Source organism: Hordeum vulgare, chromosome 4H (genome assembly GCF_904849725.1).
Source record: "Hordeum vulgare subsp. vulgare chromosome 4H, MorexV3_pseudomolecules_assembly, whole genome shotgun sequence".
NCBI lineage: Eukaryota > Viridiplantae > Streptophyta > Magnoliopsida > Poales > Poaceae > Hordeum > Hordeum vulgare.
The window spans coordinates 387138011-387151022 of record NC_058521.1 but is presented as its reverse complement, the minus strand read 5'-3'; positions in this window follow the sequence as shown (position 1 = coordinate 387151022).

Genomic DNA, 13012 nt, shown 5'->3' with positions numbered 1-13012 from the left:
CATATTGAACATGAGGAGGTGCACAAGTTGCAAATGGGGCTGTTTTTACCACCTACATATCACACCACAATCTCATCATAAGCTCTAAAACCCCAAGAACAACATAAGGAGAAAACGACCAAGCAAGTATTATGCAAGCTTCATTTACATGCACTTACTAGGTTCCACATGTGTGTGCATCACCTACACACACACAACATATATGACCATCACCAAAATATTCTAGGCTACACAAGCTAAAGTGAGTGAATAAGCACAAAAGACCAAGCATGTGCAGCAACTTTGCAAGCAAACATAGCAACAGATCTGAATTGCAACAAAAAATAAAATAAAATAAATAAAAGGGACAGGGGAGGGATTCGAACCCTGGATCCCCTGCTAACACACCCAACAACATTACCACTCTACTGCAGCCTCTAGGTCGACAGCAACAAGGGGAAGAACGGGTTATAGAGCAATTGCAGCTATTGCATCCACTATGGCAAGAAGTAGGAATTAAAAAGGGGGGCAAGCTGGGATTCGAACCCACACCCTGTCCAAGACAACCACCTGATGTTACCACTGCGCTACGATATGATACTTGACAGATCAGGGGACTGAAACAAGGTAAGCTAGCCAGAAGCCCTTCTCTGCCTACAGAGAAACACCAGCGACAGGGAGTTCGCCGGGGTGTATCGTCGGGGTTGCTGCAGCACCACGCTACAGGAGGCGAGCCCCTACACCATGACGTTGCAACACGAAGGGGAGAGCTCCCCTGCTACTGCTACAACACTACACACCACCTCTGACCGAGAAGATGCACGCACACAAACTGATGGGCTCTAACGAACAACGCCGAGAGGAACACGATGACTCTACCTCGGATCTAGGATGAACCAGGGAGGAAGATGGAAGGGGGAGGTGCGGCCTCACCTTGGGAACGAAGGCGGGCTCCGATCTGAAAGGGATGAAGCCGGACCGGAGGGGAAGAAGACGTGCCGAGGGTGATCCTGCCGTAGACCGAAGCAGGACGGAGAGACCACCAGGGCCGAGCCGTTGACGAGGTCGAGCTCGTCGGTGAGGATGCTCCTCGTCCTCAATGACGGCGGGAATGGAGCGCGGGGTGCACCCCCGAGCCCCTGGACATGGCGGCGGGGGCAGATGACGACGGAAGCGGGGAAGACGCCGGCGAGGAGCTGCTCTCTCTCGGGTTCCCTAACCTACAAAGCCTTACCGAGGGAAAGAAGAGAAGGAGCTGGGGAAGAAGATGGTGGCGGCGCGAGATGGGGGAAGAGCGAACCCTAGGAGAGGAAGAGGGCACGGATGCCAAAATATAAGGGGGCCTCGACGTTAGTGCCTCACGGCGGCATCTCTCGCTCTCTGCAACGCCTGACGGAAAGGAGGAGAGGATGGGGGAAGACGCCGTTTGCAGGTGGAGGAGGGAGGTCGCGCGCTGGGCTCATGTGCGAAGAGGTATGGGCCAGGGGAAGGAGCTGGGCTGCCAGGGAGGAAGAAGCCCACCTGAGCGCCACAAGAGGAGAAATAATTCCCTCGGCCTCTCTAATTTTAAATACAACATACAATTAAATCCTAGGTAAACTTAGGGCTTAAAAAAAGAGGGAAAAAATATCCCTAGGCATAAGGGAATTATGCCCCAATTAAATAAAATACCACAATGGCTATTTGGGCAACTAACAATAATTGCCAAACAGATTTAAATAAAACTGAAATAAAGGAAAACCTCAAGCAAACGAGGTTTTAAAAACCCCTCTCCTACATGCCCACACTCCAACCAAAATGCACTAAAGGTGTAACATTTGTAAAACAACATAGGAGCAAGTAGGTTTTGAACTTGGGAATAAAACAGAGGAAAGGTTTGAAACTAATCAAGGGGGTTTGAAAAATATGCCAAGCAAAGCACACTTCACTACATCACACCACATCATCACATGTGCATCATCACATGTAATCACAAGATCACATCCAACACAAGACCACAAACACCACATGGAATCATATGACCACTTTGCAACAACAAGAACACATAGGCATGAAATAATATGTTATGCATGCATGCAAAGAAAGGAAGTAGTAAGGGGCATCACATGGAGTCATGGCACAAATGATATCATCATATCCCTGACAAGGTGGACCCACTTGCAACAGGTTCCAAATAGGGAAGGTTTACACTTGGGGCACTACAAGTATCTTTGCCATCAGTCTGCTCTTTGTCGTCCGTTTTTTGGTGACTGACGGCAAATAGGGTCTTTGCCATCAGCCAACAAACGGCAAAGAAGAGGCTGACAGAAAATAACTGAATTCCGGTAGTGTAGGGATGAGGTTGGTAGGAGTTAACCATCGCGCACCCCCGATTCAAACATCACTAGGATTTAAATGAGGAATAAGTACGCTCACACATCATCACCATGCCATCAATATATTTGGATGAATAGCAAGTTAACACCTCTAATTCACGATACTCTTATTAACCAATGATCATGTACTCATGATATTTCACATTACCACATTAATATCATTAACCATGATTTCTGTGTTATGTGCCACATGTGGTTTTGACTATGCACTCATTGAATACCTATTATTTTTGAACTAATCTTATAACCCATGAAAATTACGTAACTATTTATTAACTCTCAAACAAATATAAGTGAATAACTAGAGTGCAATTATTTCTATAAAATCTATACACCATCGTGCTCTAAAAGATATCAGTGAAGTACTAGAGCAACTGCCAAGTTCAAAATATATAAGTGAAGGGTAAAGAGTATTCTAATAAATCATGGTGATAGTGTGTCTCTCTCAAATAGGTGTGTGCACCAAACAATGATTGTGGGAAACTAAAGCAAACGACGGTCCAAGCAAAACTCATAACATGTGATGAATAAAAATATAGCTCCAAGTGACATACCGATGGATTGAGACGAAAGAGGGGATGCCTTTCGGGTCATACCCAAGCTTAGACGGTTGAGTCTTACTCGAATATTACCTTGGGGTGCATTGGGCATCCCCAATATCAGTCTCTAGCTACTCCTTATTCCTTTGCCCATCGCGATAACACCCATTACTTCAAAACTTCAGCACACAATGCTTAGCAGAGACTTAGTGAGATCTGTTAGTTTGATAAACATATAAAATACTTTAGGTAATGTTATAAATTGATTCATATTTTATTTTTTCATAAGTTACTATATTCTAACTTATACATGACTTGTACCCCCCATATGATCCATAGCATCATCAAAACAAGCAAACTATGCAAGCAAAAAAGAATCTCTCTAAAACAGAACTGTCTGTAAAAATATGATTAAGTACCATAATTTCGTAACTCCAAAAATTCTAGCCAATTAGGAACACCTCGGTAATTTGTATAGAAATATTGTGTAAAGAATTCAGATCCAAAATACGTTTTAGTAAAATCGGAGAAATTCTGCAGTGGACGCTAAAGTTTTTTTTGCACCATATAAGTTCTACTCATCATGCAGGTTATCCCAAAGGCTTTACTTGGCACAAACACTAATTTAAACACAAAAACACAATATTTACACAGGCAACAATCATGTTACCATGCATAACACATAAAGTAAGAAGAACAACATTAAGATAACTATTGGGTTGCCTCCAAGCTAGCGTTATTATTTTATGCACCTCGCTGGGCATAATACAAATGATCAAGTGTTGTCATCTTTGACATCAAGCTCCTCACTAACACAAATGCGATTACTAGCAACAATAGCAAGTATGAAAATAGGGTCCGTTATCAAGTTTATAAAGTTGTGAACCATACTATTCATTTTGCGATCTTTCGTTTCTTTTGGTAGGAGGGGTACTAATGCTTTTAGGAACATATATGAACTTGGGACTTTTATTACGAGAGGTGTTAGCATTAGTTTTTGAGGGTGTGATAGCGGTACCTACATTATCAATCACTTCCTCCATCAATAATTGTATCCTTCTCCTTTAAAGTTTTCAAAGTCATTCCTACTTGTGACCCAAATTGAGTGATATTACTCTGAAGCTTTTTATCTAACTCCTCAATTTGTTTATTAGTAGTCATGTTCTTTTCAACAACATCAAGCCTTTACATAACATGTTATATGGTCAAATTAATTTCATTAAAAATAGATCGTGACCCAAATAAATTTTCGATGGCCGCAAAAGCATCTGAAGTGTGACTCATTAAGAAATTACCACTAGTAATCGTATCAAGTACAAATCTATACCAAGTGGTAATACCAACATAGAAATTACATAGCAAGATGTTGGGGGATTTCTTATGAATTGATTTATTTTGAGCATTGGAAATCCTATACCATGCATCTTTCAAACTTTCTCCTCCTCTTTGTTTAAAATTGAGTACCTCAGTATCGGGAGTAAATGTAACAAAACAAGAACTAGCCATAACGATAAGAAAAGAAGTAAACTAGCAACTAGAAAAGATAGATATTTTCGTACTTTTTGATTTTTATGAAGCAAGAAAAATATAACAACAAATAAAAATAAGAACAAGTGAATGATAATTTGTGTGAAGTTACTTGATAGTAGGTCAATGATACTCGATGGCAACGGCGCCAGAAATCCTTCCTGATGCTTGTGATCTGCGTTGGGTTTTCCATGTAGAGGAACGGGTGATGCAACACAATATAGGTATATATTTCCCTCAATAGAGATCCAAGGTTTATCGAACCAATAGGAGTAACCAACATGCCCCGCCTTCAGCAGCTACACACCAAAGAGCAAACACTTAGACCCAATGGGGGAAAGAACGTTGTCAATCCCCTTGGATTCGTTATTTGCAAGCTTGTAAGTAGTGTGGTTGGTAGTAAATAATTGTAAATTTCAAAATAAAATAAATGGTAAATAAGAACAACGAGGTATTGTAGCATTTGTAAACTTATTAGTGAATAGACCCGGTGGCCATAGTTTTCCCTAGTGGCATCTCTCAAGAAAGCAAGCATATGGTGGATAAACAAATTACTGTTGGGAAATTGATAGAAAAGCGCATAGTTACGTGATATTTACGGAAACAATCATGTGTATATAGGCATCACATCCATAAGAAAATAGGCCGACTCCTGCTTGCACCTATTACTATTACTCCACCCATCGAATGATATCCAGCATGCATCTAGAGTAATGTTTGGAGAACAATGACATATTGTAGACAAAGAGAATTCAGTTAATATGAACTAACCCCATTGTTTTATCCTTAGTGGCAAAAATACAAAGACGTATCTTGTCCCTTTCTGTCACATGGATTGAACCCACTACAATGCACACCTCTCACTAAGGAAAGGACAATCTACTTGGCTAGAGAAAATCAATATATATCAGAGAGCACTACTATAGGATGGTCCTAACACGACACTACAATCAGAGACCCTTCGACAAAACTGTGTGTGATGTATGAATCGCAAACGATGATGTGGGAAAACCGTCAAAAAAGATGCAAATGTTTGCGATGGTGGAGACATCAAACACGATTCATATAATAGTTGCGTGTGCGATGCATGACATATAGTTAATCCATAAGAACTGTTTGTGAGGAGGCAGAACAATAGAAACGCGCAGCCAGATCAAGGTGTGTGCTATATACGGCATACAATTCGCTCCAATGAACCTTTTGTGGTGATCGAGTAGAACACAACCTATTCGGCGTACCAAGATGTGTGAGATACCCGGCAAACAGGTTGCTAATAAGAATTTTGTGCGATCATTATAGACATCGCATATGATTTTCTTTTGTGAATTGTGTGCTCGATAAGGCACACAATTCGAAAAACCAACCTATGGGCGATAATCTAAAAGATCCCTATCGAATATGTATTGCTAACCATTTGCAATGACATTGACACGGGAAACAGAGATAACGAATAAATATGAGCGATCGAAAATAGAGATATACATTTTCCTTAATTTAGTCCATCTTCTTGTTGTTGGAAGATGGCCCCGTGACATTGTCTTGCCGAGGACACTTCTTGCCACTGATCGTAGGCTTTTCATCGCCGCCACCGTCATCATCGTCGTTGCTGTCGTTCTCCTCCTCATCATAGTTCAACCATTCCTCCTCATCATCGTTGTTGTCCTGTTCTTCATCTATGATGGATCCTCGCCCATCTGGTTGTCGTTTGACGACTAGGGAGGTGGTGTGCCTTCCATGATCCGGATAAAATCAAGGTCTAGGCTTGATGTGGACTCATGGAAGACGAGCGGGATGATTCTGATGTTGACCTATCATCATGCACCAGAATTCTGGAAAAATTGTCGTCCTCGCTGTCGCTCGACATGGCTGCGGTACTTATAGAAACCACAAGAAAGAGAGATTGCAGAGTGTGTGTAAGCGTGTAGCATAGCCAACCGGGGACGATGATGATGTTGGGCACTTAAGCGGGGTATGCAGAGAAGATGAATGCCAATTGAAGCTACGGATTGACGTATTATGTAACCGTTGATATAGTCAACCGCAATTATTTGTACCCATTCGCTCCAAATTCTTGAGGTTGCGCATTTCTCAGTGTGATAATTACGCACACGAGTTAGAGAATCCAAATATGGTACAAGCATTTTTATATACTACTTCCTCCATACCGGCGACCTAAGTTGGGGGACGAGAGAACTTGATGATTATTTGCTATCAATATATTTGTGTGTAGAGAATTTACCATTCCATGTTATGCTAAGTAGTTTGAATTCATTGAATGCATACAAGCCCCACGACTCCTATTGGCAGATATCTTTGTTCAGGACAAAAACAGGGAACAAAGTTTGGGATTATTTGGTTTTAATAATGTGACTTATTCACCTGTATGAACGTAGTAGGAGAGTTGTCAAGCAATACATTGAGCTTTTCTTATTGAGAAGCCAGTAATAATCAAACAAAACCCCTAATCATCGTTGTAAACAGCGCATAAAAGATGGCTAATGCGACAACCACAACGACACATGCTAGTTCCTTCTTGTCTGTTACTTTCATCTCTTGCATGTGATTGATTCTTTCTTGCTTCATCATAGTGATTGTACATTCAACATCAGCCAGTTTCTTCATCATCTTTACGTTAACTTCTGCGAGATTTATGACAACACTCCGAGCCCTGCCATGCCATTCTTCATCCAGCCAGTTAACAAAGGCACAAGCCTCATATCCCTGCCAATTTTAAATAGTATTCAGGAAGAGCGGTGGCATTAACTCAACTGAAATGATGAACTTAGCACTAACCTCTATGGCAGAACTGAGAAAAAGTCTGCCTATGTTGAATCCCTCCGTGTATACACATCAAACGGGAGTGTGTCCGTGCACACAACTCAGCTTTTGGTACTTATCGATGGCGCAAAATTCAGAGTCGAACTCATGTTGCGAAAGTCTGGAGTCATACTCCAGATCCGGTGGCTGGTCGCTTTCCTGGGGGTGGGGGGTCATTCAGGACGGATTGAGCAGCGAGATACTTTGGACATGCTAAAAAAATCAGGATAGATTGGAACCTGAGAGGACAATTCAGATTCGTAGTACACCTGCCTCGTGATGACCTTAGGAAAGTGCTCGACGGTAACCACCGTCGTGGCGGCGCTACCAAGAGCAGCGATACAAGAAGGAGCAACCACACCAAAACCAACAGCACCACTCGTCTGCATTCCCCCAATGTCAGTGCCACATGAGAGAATTTGGAGGCTATCTAGGGATTTGGGGAGATGGGGAAACTGTGGAGATATGCTAACGGTCGGGAACTACTTACCACACTATGTTGTATAGGGCACACAATTTATACATGACGTTCGTGTTAGGTATTACAACTTCACACATGATTTCCGCACCAAACCGTGTGAGAAGATAACATAGGTGACACACGGTTGCCATGACATAACAATATGTGATGTACTACCCTGTACATATGGGGATGCAATAATTGAGTTACACTAATACTGGAAAACAGCCGCTCTGTGGATACTCGTCAAAAAATAAAAACAACCGCTATGCAGATAAAGATGGCGGTGGTGGACGAGGCAGTGACTCCCACATAAGAGGTCAATCCTCGATCAGTGGGTGGTGGCAGCGTCATAGGAGGTCAATCCTCGATCTCTGGCGGGAGGTAGGAGTAGCTCAACCATCGAGGTCGGCGGCGGCATGATTGAAGCACATCCATCACGGTCGATGGCGGGATAGTGGAGGTCAAACTTCACGTGGTTGCCCCGCTAAACTTTTCTCCTCGTCCTTGCTATCTTGGCTTGCCGCCGCATCGTGCTTCTTTGTCATCTGGGTGGAGGTCGTCATGCGGCTAACTAATTAAGGTATTCTCTTCATTGAGTTGCTTAATTAAGGTATTCAATTCATAAGGGTGGTGATGTACAATTCTGCGTGTAAATTGAGTGGCCATAAATTTTTTCCATCGCACGGCTAGATAACAATATGGAGCACCCTCACTAATTATGAAAATAAAATCTTGTGATTTATGCACGCATATTTGGGCGTCAATTAATCCGCGTGTTAGTGTCATTGTTTTGTTTCTAATTACCCTTCATGTGGTGCAGAAGGAATGATCTGAATGGATGAAGAATCTGAGAAGCTCGGATTTTATGAGTGGGGTGATGGAGTTCATCAATTTTGATAAAAGTACTACAAATAAGAGATTGGTAATGATGATTACATACTATGTCCATGTAGTCGTTGTTCTAATAAAGTGTCATATAAAGTTATAGTTGTCGAGTTCCACTTAGTCACTCAAGGATTCATGGATGGATATACATGATGGAGTAGACACGGTGAAGTGCAGTTCATGGATGAATATACCAAGGGCTGCGAGATGCCAAACCCCGGTCAAAGTCACATGGATGTTGAATTTAACATCAGAGTCGAGGCGTGAAGCCACAAATGGAACCCCGGAAAGCCAAAAGCCCTAGTGGATAACCAAGATGGGTACGCAGACAACGTGATCGACCATGATATTGCTGCTATGATTGCAGATTTCAAGGGACCTAAAAAAGATATGATTGGGTACAAGGATCTGCAAACCATTGTTGTGAACTCCAAGAAAGATTTGTATCCAGGTTGCAAAAAGAAATATTCCAAGTTGAATGCCACACTCATGCTTCCCAGATTTAAAGTAGCAAACGGTCTATCAAATATGGGCTTCACAGAGTTGTTAGGTATTCTCAAAGAAATTCTCCCCAAAAGAATGAAAGAAACGAAGAAAATTGTTTGCCCATTGGAACTTGAAGTGCAAAAGGTACACGCTTGTGTGAATGATTGTATATTGTACCGTGGTGAGTACAAAGATTTGCGTGCATGTCCGACATGCAAGAATGCATGATACAAGCACATGAGAGCAAAGCACAAGTACAAAATGGACGACGATATCAAGACAGGAATCCCATTCAAGGTTGTTTGGTACTTTCCTTTAATTGCAAAGTTGAGGCGTTTGTTTGAAAACCCTAGAGAGGCAAAGAGGTTGCGGTGGAGTCACGATGAGCGAACTGCAGATAAGTATATCGGGCACCCAAAAGATAATTAATCGACAACAAGTTTCAAGACTTTGTCAAGGATCCTAGAAGTATAAAGCTCGGGGAGTGTAGTGACGGGATGAATTCTTTTGGCGATATGACCAGCAAACACAATACATGGCAGGTGCTTCTGTGCATATATAACCTTGCTCCTTGGTTTTCTATGAAGAAAAAATACATCATGATGTCAATGATTATCCAAGGACCAAAGCAACCTGGAAATGACATTGACATTTACTTTGAGCTACTGGTAGAAGAACTACTAACATTGTGGGTAAAAGAGCATGGTGTAAAATGTTATGATGCTTACAAAAAGGATTTCTTTTCAATCTTCATGCGATGCTGCTCCACACCACTAAAGATATACCGACATTAGACAACACATCGAGGTAGAAAACAAAGGGGGTGTAGGGTGTGCCAAATGCATGGATAGGACAATTAGCAGATTTCTTCCAAACTTGCACAAAACCGTGTATTTGCGTCATCATAGGTTCTTACGGAAAGATCACCCATACCGAAAGATGAAGCCAAATTTGATGGTATTCCAGAGGTTGGTTTGGGCCCAAGACCTTATGTTGGGGAGTGGGTCCACAACATGGCTAAACAAATTAATGTTTTGCTTGGTAAGAAACATGCTTTGACGGTGACACAAACACCTAGGAATCAAGTGTTTAAGAAGAAATAGGTGTTCTGGGAATTCCCTTCCTGGGAGATTCTACGTGTACGTCACTACATCAATGTCATGCACGTAGAGAAGAACATATGTGAAAGCATCCTTGGTACTCTTCTCAAGATTAAAGGTAAAACAAAGGATGGTGAAGATGCACAACTCGATATGCTTGGTGATCAATCAAAACGCAAGAGTGAAGTAGAAGATGATAACAAATTCCTCCACGCTAGCCAGAGTTCCAAAGAAGCAACCGAGTTCTTCAACTATTTTTTGTTAGTTAAGAAACCCTCTTCCAACTCCACAAACATCAAAAGTCTCATGGATGTGAGATCAGGTAAAATGAAGTTGGGACACATGAAGTCATATGATTTCCACGTAATGTTGACACAAATCCTCTCGGTGGCCATTAGGAATCTGATGGACACAAATATAAGAAACACACCCATTGAGCTTTGTGATTTTCTCAACAAACTATGGCGGAAAGTTGTATATCCCGAAGAGTTGGATTATTTGCAAGAGGATATTTCAAGAATATTGTCCAGCCTAGAGATGTTTTTCCCACCTTCATTATTTGATGTCATGGTCCATTTCACTGTGCACCGTTTAGACGAGATAAAGTATTGTGGTCCTATATTTCTTTGCAACATGTATCCCTTTGAGTGGTTCATGGGAATACTGAAGCCCTACTATCGGAACCGAAGCCATCCAGAGGCAAGAATCCTACAAGGTTATACTATGGAGGTGGTGGTTGAGTTTTGCACTGAATACATGAAAAAAAGACCTATAGGTTTTCCCTTCTCTCGCCAGGAGGGAAGGCTGAAAGGTAAGCCAGTCCTTGGTGCCAGGTAAAAGGTTGCACCCGAAGATTTGGCCAGCAAAGACCATTTGACGGTACTCCTTAACATCCCAGTTCTCAACGATTATGCTTACGAACACTTTTCACAGATACGCCAAAGCTTCTTGACAATGGTGTATCCATTAGATGTCGAGATGAAGGAGCTTAATAAGGATGACACCAGATGGCTGAAGAATCAATTAGCACAAGGATCCACGGATGACATTCCTATGTGGTTGGCACAAAAGCCTTCACTCACTGTGTTGATGTACCAAGCATATGACATAAATGGCTACACATTCTACATTGAGGAACATGATGAGAAGACCTCATATTAGAACATCTATGTTCGAATAGAATGCTTGACTGTAGATGAAGGTGATAAAAAGGTATACTATGGAGCCATCAAAGAGATTTTGGAGCTTAACTATGTGAAAGTTAAGGTGGCATTATTCAGGTGCACATGGATCCCTCTTAGTCAGGTAAAGGTTGATGATTACATGAAGACCTGTGTTAACAAGACAACAATGGCATATCACACGAACCCATTCATTCTTGCAAGTGATGCTACCCATATTTTCTATGTGAAAGACCCCTTGCATAAGAACTGCCATGTACTGACGCATGGGAAAAGGATGGTACTAGGCGTAGAGGGTGTTGTTGATGAGGACAAGTACGATGAATTTGCTCACCTGTCAGCCAAGGGAACACTCACCATCCAAACAGAGAAGCGTAAAATCATCAAAAAACTTAAGTTCATTCGGGGACAACCTAATGATTCCAATTCCCCTATGTACATGGGAATTAAGCCATAAGACTAGTTTTTGTGCCTAACCTACAAGTTAGTTTGTTCAATTTAGAACTACCGCATGTATCAAATTGTGAGTTATGCCCGGTCTTCTGTTGATGTAAGAACCATTAAATTGTCGACCATGATATGTTGTCAGCCCAGACAATGAATTTGAACTATTTATTATTATTATACCCTTGAGGTAGCAGACTCAATTAATATCACTCCAGTATGTATCAACAGAAGGTATGCAATCTGGTTTGCGAATAGCACAGGGTTCATTCATGAAAGCCATGGCCGATGCCACCCCTTCCTCCCTGCTACGCGCACGATGTGAGTCGTGCGTTCTGATTCGCTAGAACCCAAACCCAATAGATCGTACGTGTGCACTGTTGGATGCGTGAAAATACTTATCCCTTTCATCAGTACATCTCGTTGGACAGGTATTTGATTTATATGCAAAAAATTCATGGTAATTTCAAAAATATCATAAATATAGAAAATGATACCTGAAATGTGCTAGAAAATCAAATCCGTGGTATAATGGTGATTGCGTACTTTGAAAAAAAATTGAGGCCAAACGATGAAGTCACCGACCACTGGAATTTGAATTGACACGTCTCCTTTTGGAAACCACGATCCTTCTTGTGAGATGCTACGCTTTCCAGGGAGCGATCATCAAAACTTGTGCCGAACTTTACGAAATATTTTCCACGGGGTCATGAGAGGACAATACGGGGACATACCGATTTTCTTGATGTCCGGCCTCCATCTAAATTTCTTGTGATTAAAATATCAACTAGGCCTATGTCGGTGGTCATACCTTGGAGTTGAAAATGTTTGAAACTTCTCCCTAATTCTCGGACAATGGATGAAAAATCTTGAAGTGACACATAAATTATTTTTACACCTGCTTTGCTAACAACCGCATGTTATTGTAGAAGCGTTATGATTTTATATGCACGAAATGCAAAAAAATGGCTTAAATATAACAGACCAGACCTAAAATGGGACAGAAAATCAAACCTAGGGTATATCGGTGATTGTTTACCATGAATTTGTTTACAAGGCAGAACGATGAAGTCACCAACAATTGGAGGCGGAAGTGCCACATGTACTTTTGGAAAGTATGATCCTTATTGTGAGATGCTCCAGTTTCGAAGGTGCGAGCATGAAAACTTGTGCCAAACTTTATCAAAAAAATTCCATGGATCGTGAGCGTACACCA